This window comes from Triturus cristatus, chromosome 4_2 (assembly GCF_964204655.1).
Source record: "Triturus cristatus chromosome 4_2, aTriCri1.1, whole genome shotgun sequence".
Lineage (NCBI taxonomy): Eukaryota > Metazoa > Chordata > Amphibia > Caudata > Salamandridae > Triturus > Triturus cristatus.
Window position 1 is genome coordinate 159,059,442 of NC_140586.1, and position 20,730 is coordinate 159,080,171.

Consider the following 20,730-nt stretch of genomic DNA (forward strand, 5'->3'; position numbering starts at 1 on the left):
GAGCTGGTGTAGTGCAAAAATGTGATGTGGTGATAATTAAAAAATACCGCTGAGAATCCTTGCCATTGGAAGATTTATTATTGGCGGCTCAGGGTATTGATTAAAAAGATATGTGATGCAACTAAATGGAGAAATAATTATCTGTTAGTTGGCTATGTGGTGGGTCTACATGTTTCAGCTCACGAATAAAAGTAGTAAGGAGCTTTCGTCAGGACCAGTGTGAAGTGAGTGGCAAAAGGTGAAGTGCCACGTGGTGAAAAAAATTAAAAAATATAAGTTACCTACACACTCGCTAAGGTGTGTGGAACGCGGTGTCAACACAATAGCGGACACTGCGGCGCAAACCTGTGGGAGAAAACAAGACAGCACACAATACACATAAGAAATCAACATTGGTGCACTGGATGGCAGGCAACATACAAATAGATTTAAGGTGCTGTGAATAATCAAACCTGTCTTCAATGAACGTACCGTGGGTGACACACATACATATGAGGTGTATCATGCTGCTATGCAAAAGAGCGGAGGCAAGACCATTAGGAATGCTAGGTAGTACGCAAAGCGCTCTGTGAACTAGGGGTGCCAAGTGGTTGGTACCGCGGCACTACAAAGGACTACAGGTGAAAGTCACACGAATAGCGCCAAGTGATTATACTGGCAATGGTTGCGGAACCTCAGCATGAGGTGTGTATAACGTGAGAGGCCCAATATGCGCTGAAGGAGAGGGGCTGAATATAGCCTCCAAGCGCTAAAGGTAAGTGATGGGCACAGGCTCAATAAAAGAAACACAATGCGCGAAATAGCAGGGGGAGGGAAAGGGAAAAGGATAATTACACTATGGCTGAGTGAAGGCGCTATGCAGGAAGCGGGAGGGGGGCGCTTCTTACAACAGATCTGTTGGCAAAAGAAATAACAAGATTAGAGAGCGAGGTAGGCAGGAAGGTGACGGTATCCTGCTAGAGCGAGTGTGAGACACCTTACTTGGTTGTGAAGCTACCATCGCCTTGCACCTACTGTGGCCTCCCGAAGTCCCGGATGCTGACGGACCCCGGGGGGGGAGGAGAATAAATAGGGAGGAGCGCCATTGTATACGTGCGTTCATGCTGGCAAGCTAGGGCGTTACCGAGTGGACCGCGCATGCGTGTGGGAGTAGCGTGAGGCTAGCGCGCATGCGCGTAAGGTCGCCAGCGGTTAGGGGCGCCTGCTCGGAAGAGTAGACGGCGTCTAGCGAGCATGCGTGAAGGAATAAGTCGTGGATGGTGTGAATGGAGCCCAGGATTACTGGGAACTGCAGGAAGGGCGACCATGTAACACAAAAACCATGTGCCCACACAGGAGTGCGAGCCTGGTTGGGAATGAGACAAGACAATACTATAAAGTGCCCGGGAATGATGGCACGGGAGGTGGCATAGGCATCAGCGGACAGCTGTGTAGTAGGAGCCAGGGCCTATGCGAAAGTAGAAGTGTCAGATGGCCAGATAAGCCAGAATGGGAACGAACCGTGGGGAAGCCTATGATGAGAGTGCGAGCTACAGATTAAGGCATAATGGAGTGGTATCAGGTTGTCAGGACTTTCTTAGGCAGTTCCAAGGGATATTATCGTTCAAACCAGTGATGTGGCTCGAAAGACGATATATCCATCGTTGTTCCTGTTCTAGGAGGCGAGTCTGGATGTTGGGAATGTTGTTGTCCAAGGCTTCAAGTATCACCTATCTCATGTCGTTGGTCGTGTGGCCTTTTTCCAAGAAGTGGTTTGTCATTTTTGTGGTGTTTTTCTTGCAGCGTATGGTGCTGCGGTGCTCACAGATACGGGTTTTAACTTTGCGGGTGGTCATCCCAATGTAGGTCAGATTGCACGGACATATAATCCGGTATACAACATTCTCTGTGTTGCAGTTGGTGTGTTTTCGTAACTCCCATATCTTCCCAGGTTCCAAATTCAGGTATTTGGTTGTCTCTGTGATGTGGCATACGCTGCAGTTACCGCAGGGGTAGTGCCCCTTGATGTTGGGGAGGCCCCAGGCGTTAAGTACCGTGTTGGGAGGTCTGACTGGGACCCCTGGTCTAGTAGACACTATAGTGTCCTTGATGGATCTTGCTCTTTTAGTTGAAAGGAGGGGAGGTTCCCATTTCAGGTGGCCTGTGTTGAGGATCTTCCAGTTCTTTTTAATGATCTGCGCAACCTTGTTGGACACTGTGTTGTAAGTGGTGACACATGTGAGTGGAGGGGGGGTGGGTTCTTTAGGGTACGTTGTCAGTAGACCGTCTCGGTTTTGATTTCTGGCCCTTTTACTTGCGGTCTTGGTTATGTGCCTCGGGTAGCCGCGTTGGTGCAGTTTCTGGCAGAGGTCTTGGGCTTGTATTTTGTAGTCTTTGGGGTCGCTGCAGTTTCTGCGAAGTCGCAAAAATTGGCCATACGGGAGGTTTTCCCGGAGGGTCCGTGGGTGGAAGCTGGAAAAGTGGAGGAGGGAGTTACGTGCAGTGGGTTTGAAATGTGTTTTGCTCATGAGTCCTCCTGCCACTGCATGGATGTCGAGATCCAGAAAGGTGGTATGGTATCTGTCAAAACTGTGTGTGAAACGTAAGTTAGGGTCACATGTGTTTAGCCAGTCACAGAAGGCGATGAGTGATTCGCTCGATCCTTCCCAGATGAGGAGGATGTCATCAATGTAGCGCTTGTAGAACTTAATATGTGGGATACGTGGCTGATTGTTGCTGAGCAGATGTTTGGTCTCGAAGCTGAAAACATACAGGCCCGCTATGCTGGGAGCGAAAACGCTCCCCATTGATGTACCATACTTCTGTAGGTAGAGCTTACCCTCATATTCAAAGTAATTCTCTTTGAGTGCGAGGGTGGCGCACTTCAGTACAAATGAGGGAGGCGTGTGGTATTGCCAATCAGTCTCATTGAGGGCCTCTTCAAGAACACGTAGGGTGTCATCTTGGGGGAGGCTGGTGTACAGACTTTCCACATCCAGCGACACCAAAAAAGAGCTGTCGGGGTCGTAGTGAATGTTAGCTAAGAGTCCTAGCAGATCTTTGGTATCTTTGAGATACGTGCTTGTGGACTGGACCAGGGGTTGTAAGAAGTGGTCACAGAAGCGTGAGAGGGGTTCCAAAAGGGACCCAATGCCTGAAACGATCGGGCGACCAGGGGGGGGAAACCTGTTCTTATGGATTTTGGGAACAGTATAAAAGTATGGTATTTTCCCTTGGGTGGTGGTGAGGAATTTGGCCTCACTTTTTGAAATGTGCCCACTTTGTTCAGCTTCTCCTACTCGGGTTTGGATGTTCGCTTTGAGTGAGATGCTGGGATCATGAGTGAGCAGTTCGTAGTTCTTAGTGTCATTGAGTAGGCGCTGGCACTCGTGGTGGTAGTCCTCTCTGTTGAGGATTACTGTGCCACCCCCTTTGTCGGCGGGTTTGATGACTATATCAGGGTTGTTCTTCAGTGATTGTAGGGCCAGCCGTTCTTGTTTACTAGTGTTTTGAAATATGTGGGGTTCTTCGAGGGCTTCGATTTCCTTAAACACTGCTTGTTCATACACCAAGATTTCCAGTGGGATAGAGCTCGGGGGGGGCATGAATGTAGATTTTACCCGGAGGGTGGTGTCCCCCTGGTCACTAGGGTCAGGGAGAATCTGAGTGTTCTCGAAGAATGCCTTAAGTTTTAGTTTGCGAAAGAATTCAGCTAGTTCGCAATGTAGTTTGAATTTATCCAACTTGGACGTGGGTGCATAGCCTAAACCTTTTTCAAGGATGGCTTCTTCTGTAGGTGTTAAAATATGTTGGGAGAGGTTGGTGATAAGGCTTAGCGTGTGCTCGGGCCTGGTTGTTGGTCTCTGGTTTGGCTCCTCGTCTGTGCTCCCTGTGGAGGGTCGTCTTGCCAGTGTACTGTGTTCCCTCTGCGTCTCCTTCCGCGACCTCTTCGGCCTCTTCCTAAAAAAGGCTGTGGTTGGTTTTGGTTCATGTAAGGAGGTGGTGGACCAAATGGTGGGTTCCAGCCATATCCGAATTGTGGGTGTATTGGGGGATACATGGGTGGATATAGTACGTTGGGTCCCCGGGGCCCCGGGGTCCACGGTTGTTGCCATCCTATGGAGCCCCCTCTGCCTTGCTGGCGTCGGCGGTAGCTGCTATTGCTGGAGCTGCTGCTTCCGGATGAGTCTTCATCTGATGTTGTCCCTGACAGGTCCGCCCGATTGGGTGGTTGGAAATCTGCAGCGGCGTAGGGATAGGTCTTAGTATAGGAGAATCTTTTGAGATCCTTTTGAAATTTGGTAATCTTGTTTTGGGTGAGGCCTTCTTTGTATTCGTTTATTTCTTTATTGGTTTCCTCTAGTTTTTTCTTGAAAGAGGAGAGAGTGGCTTTGAAGTGTGATTCCGTGGTTTGTATTTCTATGAGGAATGCATCGGAGAGGCGTTTAGATGTTTGGATGATGAGAATCATCCAGTCACGGGTGCATCTCCACGCTATTTGGGCCCAGTCCTTCCGAAAGATGGGATCCTCTAGAAAGATACGAGGGGCATTCGTGACTATCAGGCCTCTTGGCGCGGTGTTGTTCCTCAGATATTCAGTGAGAATTACCCCGTGGAGTATGGTTCTTATCCGGTTGCGCTTTTTCTCATTTAGGTTATCCCAATCAGCTGTTTGTGCGATCGAGGTTGCTAAGTTGAAGTCAGCCAGTAATGGGGGGTTGTCAAGAATATTGTTGACGTCATCCAGGGTGAACCCTAAGCCAGGGTTCTCAGCCATAGTGAAAAAAGGGGGTAGGTATTTGCGCAAGGTAAGGAAAAAACTGCTCTCACAGCTGTGCGCTGCGAATAACTGTAAAGAACAAAGGGAGAGCTAGGGAAAACTAGGGGGGTTGTGTCCGAATCCCCTGGATTTAGATAAGCTTTGTCAAAGGTGGACACACCCAATGTAGTGTGGTACGGTCAAATGAAGCAATGTTTGGGAACCCACCAAGTGGGTTAAAAGACCCCTCACACACCAACCTGGTTGGTGTCATGCTTCATCATTGGGGCCCCAACCGGGTGGCCAAATGCCTCCCGGTTGTGCTGCGACGCCTGACTACAGCAGAGCTGGTGTAGTGCAAAAATGTGATGTGGTGATAATTAAAAAATACCACTGAGAATCCTTGCCATTGGAAGATTTATTATTGGCGGCTCAGGGTATTGATTAAAAAGATATGTGATGCAACTAAATGGAGAAATAATTATCTGTTAGTTGGCTATGTGGTGGGTCTACATGTTTCAGCTCACGAATAAAAGTAGTAAGGAGCTTTCGTCAGGACCAGTGTGAAGTGAGTGGCAAAAGGTGAAGTGCCACGTGGTGAAAAAAATTAAAAAATATAAGTTACCTGGGGGGGCGTGGCCAACCGGGCAGCGAAATGGCCGCTCTGTGAGCGAGCTCCGCCGGCTGCATTATTAATCCTTCAAGTAATCCTGCACCGCCCGCACTGGGAGTCCCGATCCACACTCCGGGAGGCGCCGCGAAGCCCAGTGAAGCATCTACTGCAATTTGATGCCTGGCCGAGACCGGGGGACTGAGATATGCCCCTTGGCGTCCCGCGCGTGAAGATCCTGTGACGCGCGGCCGCCGCTGCGGCTGCCGGGGACGGCTGGGAGCGGCTACTGGAGACCGAGGCTGCGTGGGCCTGAGGCGAGCGGGTAAGCTGTGGCCCCCACACTGCAGGTCGCGGTCGGAGCGAAAAACGCGCCGAGTGGAGCGGATCCGCCCGGAGACCTGGCCGCTGTTCTACGGGTGCTGCTCTGGGCGCACCGTTGCTGATCCCGGCTGCCGCTGGCGTGGAGAGAGAGGACGCGAGAGGTGGAGCCGCCATTTTGTGGCCACTGCAAGAGGCGGACACACGGCACTCCCTGGCTGCGGGCTGCTGGATCCGATCCTTGGCGACCCCGAGCCGCCACACACACGCTGCTGTGGAGCCCAGCGACTGCATGAGGTGAGCTTGAGGGGGCGGCTGGCGCCGGGATCCCGAAGCGAAGCTGTGAGGGCACATACGGGGTGCGCACCTGGCCTCATTGTGACGGAACGGCCACACTAGCGGACTTGGGGCTCTGATCTACTCATCGACGGATGCATGTAGAACTGTGCGTGCGGCGCCCCGCGGTGGGTGGTCTAGAGCGGCCCGACTGGCGGCCGTGACGGATGAGCTGCGGCAAGGCCTAGGAATCCTGTCCTCTTGTCCCGCTTCGACAGCGCTTGTGGCTTTGCCCGTGCCCCTGTGGACCCGAGATCGGTGGAGCGACAGCCTTGGGAGAGGGTGACTGGTCTGCCTGGATAGCGGCCGGGGCCGTTAGAGCCGTCCTCTGGCCGCGAGGCCGCCTTGCTGTACTCGACTGGCACTGCCCCATAGTCATGGGAGGAAAGAACGAGGCGAAGCAGTCCAGGCTCACGTTTGAGCACAAGCGACAGGCCAAGCAGCAGGCGGCGGACCTGGAGGCGGCGGAGTCCTCCGCGCACGGGGCAGAGCCGGAGGTAGACTACCTAGCGCTGATGCTGGAGGTCCGCTCGAGTCTCAAGAGCATCGATACCAAGCTAGATGCCATGGCTACCCAGTTGGACTCCGTCAAACAACGGGTTGACTCGCACGAAACTAGATTGGACAGCCTGGAAAGTGGGCACGCTGACTGCTGCGAGTTCAGACATGACACCAAGAAACAACTCACGGCCGTGGAAAAAGAACTGGAATTCCTCCGGGCCAAAACGGATGATTTAGAGGCGAGGTCCCGAAGATCCAACATCCGAATCACGGGCATACCAGAGACGACGAACATTGGAAAGATGGAACTGTATGTCTCAGAACTACTCCATGAGCTCTTTGATCCGGCGCTCTCCCCGGTGTTCACAGTGGAAAGGGCGCACAGATCGCTCGGTAAGAAGCCACCGGTGGGGGCGGCGCCGCGTCCTATCCTGGCAAAGATCCTGAATTTCCAGGACAGGGACCTCATCTTACGCCTTGCTCGCGAAAAGGGGAAAATTATACACAAAGGGAATAACATCTCCTTCTATCCGGACTTCACTCCCTTGGTACAGGCGGCCCGGAAGGAATTTTTACCTGCTAAGAAGCTGCTGCTGCAGGCTGCCATCCCTTATGCACTGTTGTACCCAGCGAAACTGAGGGTGACGCACGAGGGTACCACACACTACTTCACAGAGGCGAAGGCAGCGCTGAAGTACGCCAAGCAACTTGGGGGGGCTGCGTCAAGGCGCAGGCCGCCACAGGCGGAGGTGGACGAAGGGCGCTTAAGTGACAATGATTGACCCTGGAGGGAGGGGGAGTTGTGTAAGATCCGTGTGAGGTGTTCTACCTGGCAGGTGGGATGCCAGCCCCGTTCCGCCTATGGTTGCTCCTGGTTTACAGTTTTTGGTTGCTAAGGGGATGTGAGAGGCCTGCAAATGTTAAATGTGCTGCACTTGCTGAATTGCTCCTTATTGGCAAGGTCTCCCGATTAGGTATAAGCTTGGATCCGAGTGGGGCGGGCTCAGCTGGTGTGAAGCGGTGGGTTACATAGTGCAGCCACCCTGTGCAGACGGGGGAGTACGCTTGGTGCACCACGCCCCATGGGGTGCATCCCAATGTTGGAGAGTTTGAGTTGTAATCACGCGTTGCGTGATCCACGGGGGGATTTGTCACAACCTGATTGGGGGGTTGGTGAGGGTGGGGGGTGGGGGGGGAAGGCGGGTTGGTTTGAGTTATGTTGGTTCTGGTACGATGGAAGTGTATGTTCGCAGATCACCATGATACTCCCTTATGCATGGCCCTGTTTAAACACTAGGAGAGAGATGCAGTTTGTAGATGGGGGTGGAGGAAACTTCAAAGCAAAATGGCTGGAGTTATAGCAGGAATTAGGATATTAACGTGGAACATTAGGGGTCTCGGGGACTATAAAAAAGCTCGGCTCATGCAAGGGTACCTCTCCCGACACAAAATAGATATCTGCTTCCTGCAGGAGACGCATGTGCGGTCCACCCCCTCCCCTAGACTGAAGCGCTCACGCTGGGCGTGGGTACATTCCACCGTTTATTCTAATTATGCTAGAGGGGTGGCAATCCTCATAAGAGCAGGGCTGGATTGGAAGGAACACCGCACTCATTTGGACGCAGAGGGGCGCTACGTTATCACTCACGGAGTGTTGCAGGGGAAGGGGATGGTGCTGGCGGCGGTGTACGGACCCAATGTAGATGACCCTGACTTCTTCCGGGATCTATGGGCACGGATACTGTTAATGGACTGCTCCACGATTATCCTCGGAGGGGATTTTAATGTACCACTGGTGGATGCGGTGGACCGTAGGGGGGCGGGAGGTCCCACACACACCGGAGCGAGACAGGCAGTCCTTGACATCATGGAAGAGGGGTTGCTGTCGGACATATGGAGAGTCAGGCATCCGGATGATATTGTAGGGACGTGTATTACGAGCCAACACGCGGCCTGGTCCCGGCTGGACTACTGGCTGGTCTCGCCGGATGTGGCAACCTGGGCGGAGGGGGTGGATATTCAGGCCCGGTCACTTTCTGATCACGCTCCATGCCTGTTGGTGGTGAGGATGCCTGATGCCCCTGCTCGCGCGTTCTCCTGGCGGCTGCCCCCGTACGTGTTTACCGACTCTGTATTTACGGAGGAAATTAGAGAGGATATTGTGCGCTATTTCGATATCAACGCGGGAATGGTGGAAACAGAGGCGGCCCTTTGGGACGCATTTAAGGCAGTGATCCGGGGCCAGTGCATCTCTAGGAAAGCGGGGGTCCTCGGGGCAATCCGCGGCACACTGCGCAGGTTGGAGGGAGAGTTGCGGGACTTGGATGCAAGTTTCTGTACTGACCCGTCGCCCGCGCTGGCGGTTCAGATGAAAGCTAAGCTGTTGGAGTTCGGCGAGGAGGCGCAGCGCGAAGTGAAGTTCCTGGGACGGCAGGCGGAGGCCCGTCGATATGGGGAAGGTGATAGGCCTAGCAGAACCCTGGCGAGGCTCATCTCCCCGCGCGCGCGATCGGATTTCATAGCGTCCATAAGAGATGGGTCAGGTGAACTCCGGTTAGGACATGATGCAGTTCTGACTGCTTTCGCTCAGTTTTACTCGGCCCTCTATACGTCCAGGCAAACTACAGCCCCGGAATCACTGGACGCCTTCCTAGACTCCATTGCCATTGTCTGGTTCAATGACCATCACCGTCGCTATATGGATGTCCCGTTCACTGTTCAGGATGTCGCGCAGGTGATTAAGAGCATGCCGGCGCACAAAGCCCCCGGCCCCGATGGGTTGACCACTAGTTTTTATAAGACCTATGTTGATGAACTGGCCCCTAGGCTCCTCTCGGTCTTCGCTGAGGCCCAGGAGACGGGCTCCCTGCCAGACTCGATGCGGGAGGCGCTGATAATCACATTGCTGAAGCCGGACAAAGATAGCCAGCTGCTCGACTCGTACCGGCCACTGTCCCTCATCAACGTAGACGTTAAAATCTACGCTAAACTGATTGCGGACAGGCTTCAGCCCCTGTTGCCCATGGTGGCATTGCCTGATCAATCGGGGTTTGTCCCCGGCCGCGCCATGTCGCACAATCTAAGAACGATATTCTCAGTACTGCACTACCTACACCCCTCCATCCGGGCGGCGGTTATTTTTCTCGACGCCACGAAGGCGTTTGACTCGCTTGAATGGCCCTACCTGTTTCGGATCCTAGGCAGAATGGGTTTTAGCCCTCTCTTCATAAACTTAATACGGCCCTTATACGCAGCTCCACGGGCGAGAGTGCGAGTGAACGGGCTAATATCCAAGCCATTTGGCATATCTCGCGGGACTAGGCAGGGGTGCCCCCTGTCCCCGCTGCTATTTGCCATTGCCATGGAGCCTCTGGCGGCTCGGGTCCGTCAGCACCACACTGCCCGGGGTATTGGCTTCAGCTCTCGCAGCCTGTTGATATCCTTGTATGCGGATGATGTAACGTTATATGTTGCTGACCCCGCTGAAAACCTAGATCCACTGCTGAGGGAGTTTGTCAGATTCGAGGGCCTGGCAGGAATAGCTATCAATTGGTCCAAGTCTGTTGCGTTCCCTCTGACGGATGCCACCCCGGAGGTGACTTCGGATTATCCCTTGCGCTGGGAAACGGACTCGGTCAAATACCTGGGGGTCTGGATTAGTCGCAACCTGAGTGATTTGTGGACAATGAACTATTGGAGAGCGGTGGACTGGCTGGAGGGGAAAATCGAGATCTGGAATAAGCTCCCCCTATCTTTAGTTGCGAGGATAGCCCTGGCAAAGATGGTAGTCCTCCCAAAATTCCTATATCTCTTTGTAAATCTGCCGTTGCCCTTGACTGCGCATTTCCATGCTCGGGTGCGATCACTGCTGTTGATGCTGGTCTGGGCCGGAGGCCAGGCGAGATCGTCCTGGGCGCTGCTCACCCTCCCGTTGAGGCAGGGTGGACTGGGGGCTCCAGACATGGCGCTGTACGCGCTATGTGCGCAGGCACAATTCCTACACTTCTGGGTTTTCCCCACCCCCTACCAGCCGCATGTGGCGGTGGAGAGGGCGGTGGCAGCTCCATTGCCCCTTAGCGTGGCATTATACGTGAAGGCGCCCCGCCCGTCTGGAGACGTTGACACGGTGGCCTTGCTCCGCTGGTCGTGGCGGGAATTGCAGAGGAGGGCACGTCTCCCTCTCCTGTATGCGCCTGCTGTGCCCCTGAGGGGCAACCCATTGATTCCCTGCCTGCAGGACAGGGGGGGGGAGGTCGTGATTAGAGGAAAAGTTCTGCGCACTTTCGCGGACATCTACCCCGACGGCACCTTTGGGGTTCCTGTAGAGGAGGACTCTGAGATACCGGAGACTTTTGCGGATACGTTCGCGCTCCATATGCTTAAAGAATCCTGCAAGGCGCTCTGGCCTCAGTTCCCAGAGGAGCCCCCGCATTTTCAGGCGCTGCAAAATTTACTGTCAAGGGCTTCCCCCAAAAAACTTGTATCCCGGTTATACAACTGTATGCAGGAGCAAGCTCCCATTATGGTGCCGTCCTCGCTGCACGCGTGGAACGCGGAATTGGAGTCCCCTCTTTCGGACGAACAGTGGACCTTCTGTTGTGGGCAACTGAAGGAATTGTCGCCTAACTATAGGTTGCGCCTAATACATTTTAAGTTCCTACACAGATACTACCGTACACCTCGGCTGCTGCACCGTATGGGCCTCAGGGAAGACAACACTTGTTGGAAGTGTGGGGCTGAAAATGCCACTTTTCTACATGTGGCGTGGAGCTGTCCCCGCCTGGAGGAATACTGGTCGAGCATTTTTGTAGCTATTAACCAAATCCTCCATAGAGCCGACACGCCGTCTCCACATCTGGGGCTACTAGGTTATGTCAAAAATACTCTACCAAAAGCTAGGAAACTGCATGCGCTGTTGCTCCTTTATGCTAAGCGACAGGTGGCGGTACGTTGGGGACGCAGGTGCTTGCCTAAATTTGAGGACTGGGTGGCAGACGTTACATATGGCAACACACAACTTGAATGCTACTAGGAATCTATGCCGGTCACTTCCCGACCTAGGGACATCTGGGAGCCCTTTTTGCACTGGTCCCGTGAGAGGGCGGAATCCCCACGAGCCACGGGTTCACTGTCTGGTGAAATATCTGATGATATGGGTTAAGGTTGATCGGAGGTGTGTGAGGGGTCGCATGTGCCGCTGAGCTCTGGATGACACTATAAGCGGTGGGGGATGGTCAGATGTCGGGGTGGTGCAGCTGGGCCTCGCGGTCTGCGGGGTGGAGCGACAGGGTGGATAGCTCCCCGGGTCGGCGGGAGGCGGGACGGAAGCCCACTTAGGTCCCGTTTCGCTGGGGTGTGTGTCCAAATGTGATTACTCTAATTGTGTGCTTCTCCAAACGTGCTGTCCCATCTGCAGGAGTCGTGCATCAATCGATAGTGCGAACTGTTAGGGTGTTGATACCTTCCATCTGTACCATTGTTTGTTTTTGTTATGGTTTATTTGTTGGCGACTTTAGGTGTAAAAAAAACACTGATTGGTATCTATATGCTACGTTACAGTGATAAATTGTATCAATAATTGCCTGCTTTTGCCTTGGCTCTGCATATATTTAACTGTAATGTTTGGTATTTGGTGACCTGAATAAACAAAATAAAAAAATTAAAAAAAAATATATAAGTTACCTACACACTCGCTAAGGTGTGTGGAACGCGGTGTCAACACAATAGCGGACACTGCGGCGCAAACCTGTGGGAGAAAACAAGACAGCACACAATACACATAAGAAATCAACATTGGTGCACTGGATGGCAGGCAACATACAAATAGATTTAAGGTGCTGTGAATAATCAAACCTGTCTTCAATGAACGTACCGTGGGTGACACACATACATATGAGGTGTATCATGCTGCTATGCAAAAGAGCGGAGGCAAGACCATTAGGAATGCTAGGTAGTACGCAAAGCGCTCTGTGAACTAGGGGTGCCAAGTGGTTGGTACCGCTGCACTACAAAGGACTACAGGTGAAAGTCACACGAATAGCGCCAAGTGATTATACTGGCAATGGTTGCGGAACCTCAGCATGAGGTGTGTATAAAGTGAGAGGCCCAATATGCGCTGACTCTTAGCTAACATTCACTACGACCCCGACAGCTCTTTTTTGGTGTCGCTGGATGTGGAAAGTCTGTACACCAGCCTCCCCCAAGATGACACCCTACGTGTTCTTGAAGAGGCCCTCAATGAGACTGATTGGCAATACCACACGCCTCCCTCATTTGTACTGAAGTGCGCCACCCTCGCACTCAAAGAGAATTACTTCGAATATGAGGGTAAGCTCTACCTACAGAAGCATGGTACATCAATGGGGAGCGTTTTCGCTCCCAGCATAGCGGGCCTGTATGTTTTCAGCTTCGAGACCAAACATCTGCTCAGCAACAATCAGCCACGTATCCCACATATTAAGTTCTACAAGCGCTACATTGATGACATCCTCCTCATCTGGGAAGGATCGAGCGAATCACTCATCGCCTTCTGTGACTGGCTAAACACATGTGACCCTAACTTACGTTTCACACACAGTTTTGACAGATACCATACCACCTTTCTGGATCTCGACATCCATGCAGTGGCAGGAGGACTCATGAGCAAAACACATTTCAAACCCACTGCACGTAACTCCCTCCTCCACTTTTCCAGCTTCCACCCACGGACCCTCCGGGAAAACCTCCCGTATGGCCAATTTTTGCGACTTCGCAGAAACTGCAGCGACCCCAAAGACTACAAAATACAAGCCCAAGACCTCTGCCAGAAACTGCACCAACGCGGCTACCCGAGGCACATAACCAAGACCGCAAGTAAAAGGGCCAGAAATCAAAACCGAGACGGTCTACTGACAACGTACCCTAAAGAACCCACCCCCCCTCCACTCACATGTGTCACCACTTACAACACAGTGTCCAACAAGGTTGCGCAGATCATTAAAAAGAACTGGAAGATCCTCAACACAGGCCACCTGAAATGGGAACCTCCCCTCCTTTCAACTAAAAGAGCAAGATCCATCAAGGACACTATAGTGTCTACTAGACCAGGGGTCCCAGTCAGACCTCCCAACACAGTACTTAACGCCTGGGGCCTCCCCAACATCAAGGGGCACTACCCCTGCGGTAACTGCAGCGTATGCCACATCACAGAGACAACCAAATACCTGAATTTGGAACCTGGGAAGATATGGGAGTTACGAAAACACACCAACTGCAACACAGAGAATGTTGTATACCGGATTATATGTCCGTGCAATCTGACCTACATTGGGATGACCACCCGCAAAGTTAAAACCCGTATCTGTGAGCACCGCAGCACCATACGCTGCAAGAAAAACACCACAAAAATGACAAACCACTTCTTGGAAAAAGGCCACACGACCAACGACATGAGATGGGTGATACTTGAAGCCTTGGACAACAACATTCCCAACATCCAGACTCGCCTCCTAGAACAGGAACAAAGATGGATATATCGTCTTTCGAGCCACATCACTGGTTTGAACGATAATATCCCTTGGAACTGCCTAAGAAAGTCCTGACAACCTGATACCACTCCATTATGCCTTAATCTGTAGCTCGCACTCTCATCATAGGCTTCCCCACGGTTCGTTCCCATTCTGGCTTATCTGGCCATCTGACACTTCTACTTTCGCATAGGCCCTACTACACAGCTGTCCGCTGATGCCTATGCCACCTCCCGTGCCATCATTCCCGGGCACTTTATAGTATTGTCTTGTCTCATTCCCAACCAGGCTCGCACTCCTGTGTGGGCACATGGTTTTTGTGTTACATGGTCGCCCTTCCTGCAGTTCCCAGTAATCCTGGGCTCCATTCACACCATCCGCGACTTATTCCTTCACGCATGCTCGCTAGACGCCGTCTACTCTTCCGAGCAGGCGCCCCTAACCGCTGGCGACCTTACGCGCATGCGCGCTAGCCTCACGCTACTCCCACACGCATGCGCGGTCCACTCGGTAACGCCCTAGCTTGCCAGCATGAACGCACGTATACAATGGCGCTCCTCCCTATTTATTCTCCTCCCCCCCGGGGTCCGTCAGCATCCGGGACTTCGGGAGGCCACAGTAGGTGCAAGGCGATGGTAGCTTCACAACCAAGTAAGGTGTCTCACACTCGCTCTAGCAGGATACCGTCACCTTCCTGCCTACCTCGCTCTCTAATCTTGTTATTTCTTTTGCCAACAGATCTGTTGTAAGAAGCGCCCCCCTCCCGCTTCCTGCATAGCGCCTTCACTCAGCCATAGTGTAATTATCCTTTTCCCTTTCCCTCCCCCTGCTATTTCGCGCATTGTGTTTCTTTTATTGAGCCTGTGCCCATCACTTACCTTTAGCGCTTGGAGGCTATATTCAGCCCCTCTCCTTCAGCGCATATTGGGCCTCTCACTTTATACACACCTCATGCTGAGGTTCCGCAACCATTGCCAGTATAATCACTTGGCGCTATTCGTGTGACTTTCACCTGTAGTCCTTTGTAGTGCCGCGGTACCAACCACTTGGCACCCCTAGTTCACAGAGCGCTTTGCGTACTACCCAGCATTCCTAATGGTCTTGCCTCCGCTCTTTTGCATAGCAGCATGATACACCTCATATGTATGTGTGTCACCCACGGTACGTTCATTGAAGACAGGTTTGATTATTCACAGCACCTTAAATCTATTTGTATGTTGCCTGCCATCCAGTGCACCAATGTTGATTTCTTATGTGTATTGTGTGCTGTCTTGTTTTCTCCCACAGGTTTGCGCCGCAGTGTCCGCTATTGTGTTGACACCGCGTTCCACACACCTTAGCGAGTGTGTAGGTAACTTATATTTTTTAATTTTTTTCACCACGTGGCACTTCACCTTTTGCCACTCACTTCACACTGGTCCTGACGAAAGCTCCTTACTACTTTTATTCGTGAGCTGAAACATGTAGACCCACCACATAGCCAACTAACAGATAATTATTTCTCCATTTAGTTGCATCACATATCTTTTTAATCAATACCCTGAGCCGCCAATAATAAATCTTCCAATGGCAAGGATTCTCAGCGGTATTTTTTAATTATCACCACATCACATTTTTGCACTACACCAGCTCCGCTGTAGTCAGGCGTCGCAGCACAACCGGGAGGCATTCGGCCACCCGGTTGGGGCCCCAATGATGAAGCATGACACCAACCAGGTTGGTGTGTGAGGGGTCTTTTAACCCACTTGGTGGGTTCCCAAACATTGCTTCATTTGACCGTACCACACTACATTGGGTGTGTCCACCTTTGACAAAGCTAATGTATATTTTGTAACATAATTTTCCTCCCTATAGGTAATAAGGTACCCCCCCCCCACATGTCCAGCGCTTGAATCATTCATCCCTCCTGTGTGCAGACTCGTGAATGGTGACGTGTGAGTGTTGGAGTTATGGGCCCCAACAATGATTGCATGTATGAGTGAGTTAGTGTGACGTCGGGTCTGCGACGCAGGAGAACATTTGTATATTTTATTCCTTTTCCCCCGGTCTCGCGCTGGATCACAGTCTACAATGAGATTTCGTTGCAAACCTCTGCGCGGTTCTTTTGCATACACAAAGTTACTCATTATTTGCACAGCACAGCGTTGGCCAGTTACCAAGCCTCGGCTTATCTGTGGGTGTGACTCCTCAAGGAGAGATTTTGTTCCTCTACCACATTGGTGTCGGTGGGTAGTTTGTATGATGTGGGTTATCTTTACAGAGGTGTTTTGTAGGGTGGGGTTATTGTGACCTTCCTAGCCTAACTCTACCAATTCTGTGTGTTTAGTGGAGTGTCCCTACATAGCGGCCTGCATTGGGGTTTTGGTCTGGAGGCTTTTTGTCTAATCTATGTCAGCACGTGCAGTGTGTGTCTTGTTCCCTTCATAGTGATCTAGGTGGTTTCATGTCAGAGAATTTCTAGTGCAAAGATTGTGACTTAGTTTGGGGTGTATTGTTCCAGATCTAGGTTTTAAAAGAAACAAAACACTCTTGGTTGTTGTTTACTGCTCTCTTATATACAAGTGTGCCCCTACCACCCACTCTCTTTTGCTCTTGGGTGCAGTGAACCTGTTTTGTTGTCTGTTTCCTGACCCAATGTGTCTCAATTGCGAGATCCAGGTGCGCCTGTACCCATGTTTCCTTGCCTCACAAGAGCTGTTCCTGAGGTCATCTTACCCCAAGGCCACCTGTTTACCTCTAATAAAAATAACATTGACTCTCCAAGAGTGGTTTTACTTGAAAATTATTTTCCTCTCAGAAAAAATGCCAACAGGTTACATGTCATGTGTGCAACTTTGTGCCAGTCCTGGCTTTTTAGTCAACAACATTTTCTTTGTATGTTGGTAGTTTTAAACCAATACTTCTAATGGAGAAGAGTGAAGGTAGATGCTAAAGCGTTAAACATAATTTAAGTAAGAAAGTCAGGCTAACAAATGGTGTCATTCAGAATATGCAGCCAGTAGTAAGTGATATAACATATGCATTCTGACCATCTTTATATGCTGGATAGTGTATGCAGTAGAAATTGCCGCTCAGTGTTTAATTCTCCCAGGGTACACTGTGACATATCTCTTGGTTGCAGTGTGTCGTATGGCCTTTCTTTGAAGCCTGTGGTTACTTTAAATCGTTTTGGTGGTTGGACTACCCTGTTGCTGCAATTTTTTAATCAATTTTGCAATGCAAAAGGTCTTGCATTTATGTGAGTTTCAGCTATTGGCATTGTAAATGACAATGCCTTTTATTTATCTTTTGGTTTTTGAAACAAATAAAAGGCATTGTCATTTACAATGCCAATAGCTTAAACTCACGTAAATGCGAGACCTATTGCATTGCAAATTCTTGTTCTGCTACTCATTGTTTAGCCATTGATTGTGTTTAATGTATTTAATATCAGCACGTGACTTAATAGCTCATTTTTCATGATCTGTAACTTTTCATATTGTGTTATGTCAACACATGTATGTTTTTCTGTGTGATACACATGGTTGTTCAACTTTACATTAAAGGTACAGTGATGCATTTTCTGGGTTTTTATCCTTTTGATGTGTGTTCTGAGCCCTGAGGTTTCTTAAGGGATCGGTAAGGAATTATAAGTCATATTCTGCTTTGCTTACTGCACTTGGGGCATATCTATAGACCTCAAGGAATCAATGCTGTTGTACTGTATTGTAATAATATGGTTTTTCATATCCCTTTTGAGATGATGAAGATTATCAGCAGACGGTAAACATGCTCCACTGTAGGGGAATGATTATTTCAATAGTGTTTACTTGAAATGTGGCCTGTGTGACAAGATTTTTGGCGTCTTGTGTGGGTTACCAGGATGGTGCTCTAATCTTATCTGAGGTCGCTGCACTTAGGCTGTAATGTTGGGAAATGGACCAGTAGAGAAGCAGTTATCTGCTTTGCCTGGATGTGAACAGTCATTGCAGATGTTCTATATAACCCCTTGGAGCTAAGGCGATCTGCGCAAGATGGCGGCAGCACCTTGAGAAAGCTCATCACCGGCCTGGGGAAAATCACCCTGCTAGACTCTGGGGGCCTGGTCAGCCCATAACACCCTGGGGGGGAAGTCTGCTTCAGGCCACCCTAGCGCCTGCTGCCCCAGCTCTCTCAGAGCGATGCTGCACATGTAGCCCGACCTAGGCCTGAGAGGAGTCCCCTGACTGGAGGATGGCGACTGCCAGGACTGCCACCTGCATGGGCCCCTCGGAGCTCCGGCCACCACTAGCGAGGTGGCACTGGCAAGGGATCTCTTCTTCCCCGCACTGCGAGGGGGTAACTTCTGCGGGGAACACCGGACACCGGCCAGCCTGAGAGACTTTACTGGGGAGTTAGCCACGTGGAGGCGATTGGCCTTGCACCGGGCCAAGGCACTACAGATGTGACAGTGGCCCCATCTCCCCCTCTGACTAGCACCTTGGGGCAGGATACACTGGAGGGCCCCAAGAACTTTTGCTGTAGCCCCCAAAATAAATGCAAGAAGAACAATTGATGGACGTAATGCTGAACAATGTCAAAAACTCACCCCCCATTCAGAGGTCCGGGCTTAAATCCATTGTTTGTTTGCTCACCCCCATTCCAGTTTGGACCAGCCATATACAGATCAGTCTTGACACTGCTCCCCATGGGAACAGTTCATTCTAAATTGCCTGGCCAGGTCCTCCCTGGACCGGAAGCAAGCATCCTAGGACCGGTTTCAGGGTATCAACCCTTATCAGCCAAGATAGCCTGAATCCAGTCGCATGGCAAGTACGGGACCCACTTCTGAATATACCCGCGGTGTCAAATGCAAAAAGAACAATTAATAGACAGAATGCTGAGCAATGTCAAACACTCACCCCCAGTCAGAGATCTGGTCCTATAAATACATCGGTTTTTTTTACTCACCACGCCATTCCAGTGTGGACCCAGCCATATGCAAGTCAGTCTTGACTCTGCTCCATATGGAAACAGTCCAGCCTGAACTACCTGGCCGAACTGCCCTGGACTGGAAACAAGCCTCCTGGAACAAGTTTCACTGTATCACCCCTCCTCCACTAGGGCTAAACCGGTCCTAGGTTGCTTGTGTGCCAGTTTAGGGAAGACCTGGCTTGGCAATTCAGGTTGGAATGTTGCTAAAGGTGCAGGGTCAAGATGCATTTGCATGGCTGGGTCCAAACTGAGATGGCATGGTGTGCAAAATAACAATGGTTTGGGATGCAGCCCAAGTGATTACCAATGGCTAAGATTAATTCAAGCATTCCATCCATCACTGTTTTGTATACGTATGTAGTAGCCCCCGAGACAGCGAGGAGAGCCATGGCTGCACTGCATCCCAGGGGTGGGTGGGGCTTACTCCAGAAACCTGAGGATGGTGATCTGTGCTTCCCTGGGCCCACAATGACTGGATCAGGTGTTCACTTCTGTGCTGCAGGATATTGCCCCAAGGGTGGATGACAATGCGACCTGCCTCGCCCACTTGACTGAACGTGTACAGCATCTGGAGCACTGGGCTGAGAACAATGAGGATCAGACCTGCTGCAACAACATCTGGCTGGTGGGACTCCCAGAGGGCGTAGAGGGGCCAGATGACATGCCTTTGTCAAATCCTGGCTCCGGGGTCTGGTGGACCCAGCTTGCTTATGGCCTATGTACACAATGGAACGAGCACACAGAGTACTGGCCAGGTTCCCCCTCCCCCAGAAGCAACACCCAGCCCGATGGTGGCCTGGATTCTCAGCTACTGGGACCAAGACTACATACTCGGCCAGGCCAGAAACGCAAAGCCCATTTTGGTGGACCCCTCTAGTGCATGTGCGCTCACAAATATTTTCTCAGGGGCTAAAATGTGGGGTGTGCCTGAGGGCTGCATCTATGCCATAGAATTTCCAAGGAGATGGGGTAGGTTGGGAGATTATCGGGACAAGAAAAAACAAGTATTTGCAATGCAACAGGTCTCGCAAGCTATTGGCATTCTAAATGAAAATTGCCTTTAATTTATGTTTTAAAAATGAAAAACAAAAATGAAAGGCATTGCCATTTACAATGTCAATAGCTCAAACTCGTGTCAATGCGAGACCTATTGCATTGCATTTATATAAAAACATCCATATGCATTTTTAACATGAACATGGCTTTTCTGTCTTTTTTTTGTCTAACTATAAGTCACGGTTGTGTAAAGCAGCTTTAGAACATATTTTAAAGTGCTTTCAACTTATGTTGACTGTTTTCATACTGATCAGAGGGAAAAAATTGAGACTGTTGCATTTTTCTGCATTATTGCACTGCCCAGGATATTAAAATACAGGTCATGTCGGTAAAAAAACAGGTAGCAACTCTAGCCAGATCTGGTATTGTGCCACTCAGGCCATTTTATTTTACCTCGCCCACCTGGCCAAATGCAGTGCTTCTAGTTATCACCAGTCTTACTGATTCCATAGGTTTTTAAATGCTTAGGTTATTAAACATTTCTCTAAAACTGAATGCAATGAGACTAAGAAAATGATGTTTTCTGAAATGGGATGACCCGCGAATGTGGCCCACTTTTTGCGACTGCCCGGGCCTAATTGCAATCCCAATCCGACAATGTTAAAACCCTGGGGTGTCAAACAAGCTGGTTGGCACCGGGGCACTGCCAAGCAGCCAATCTGGCATCAAACTGCAAGCACACACCACACACTGAACAGACGCTTGAATGA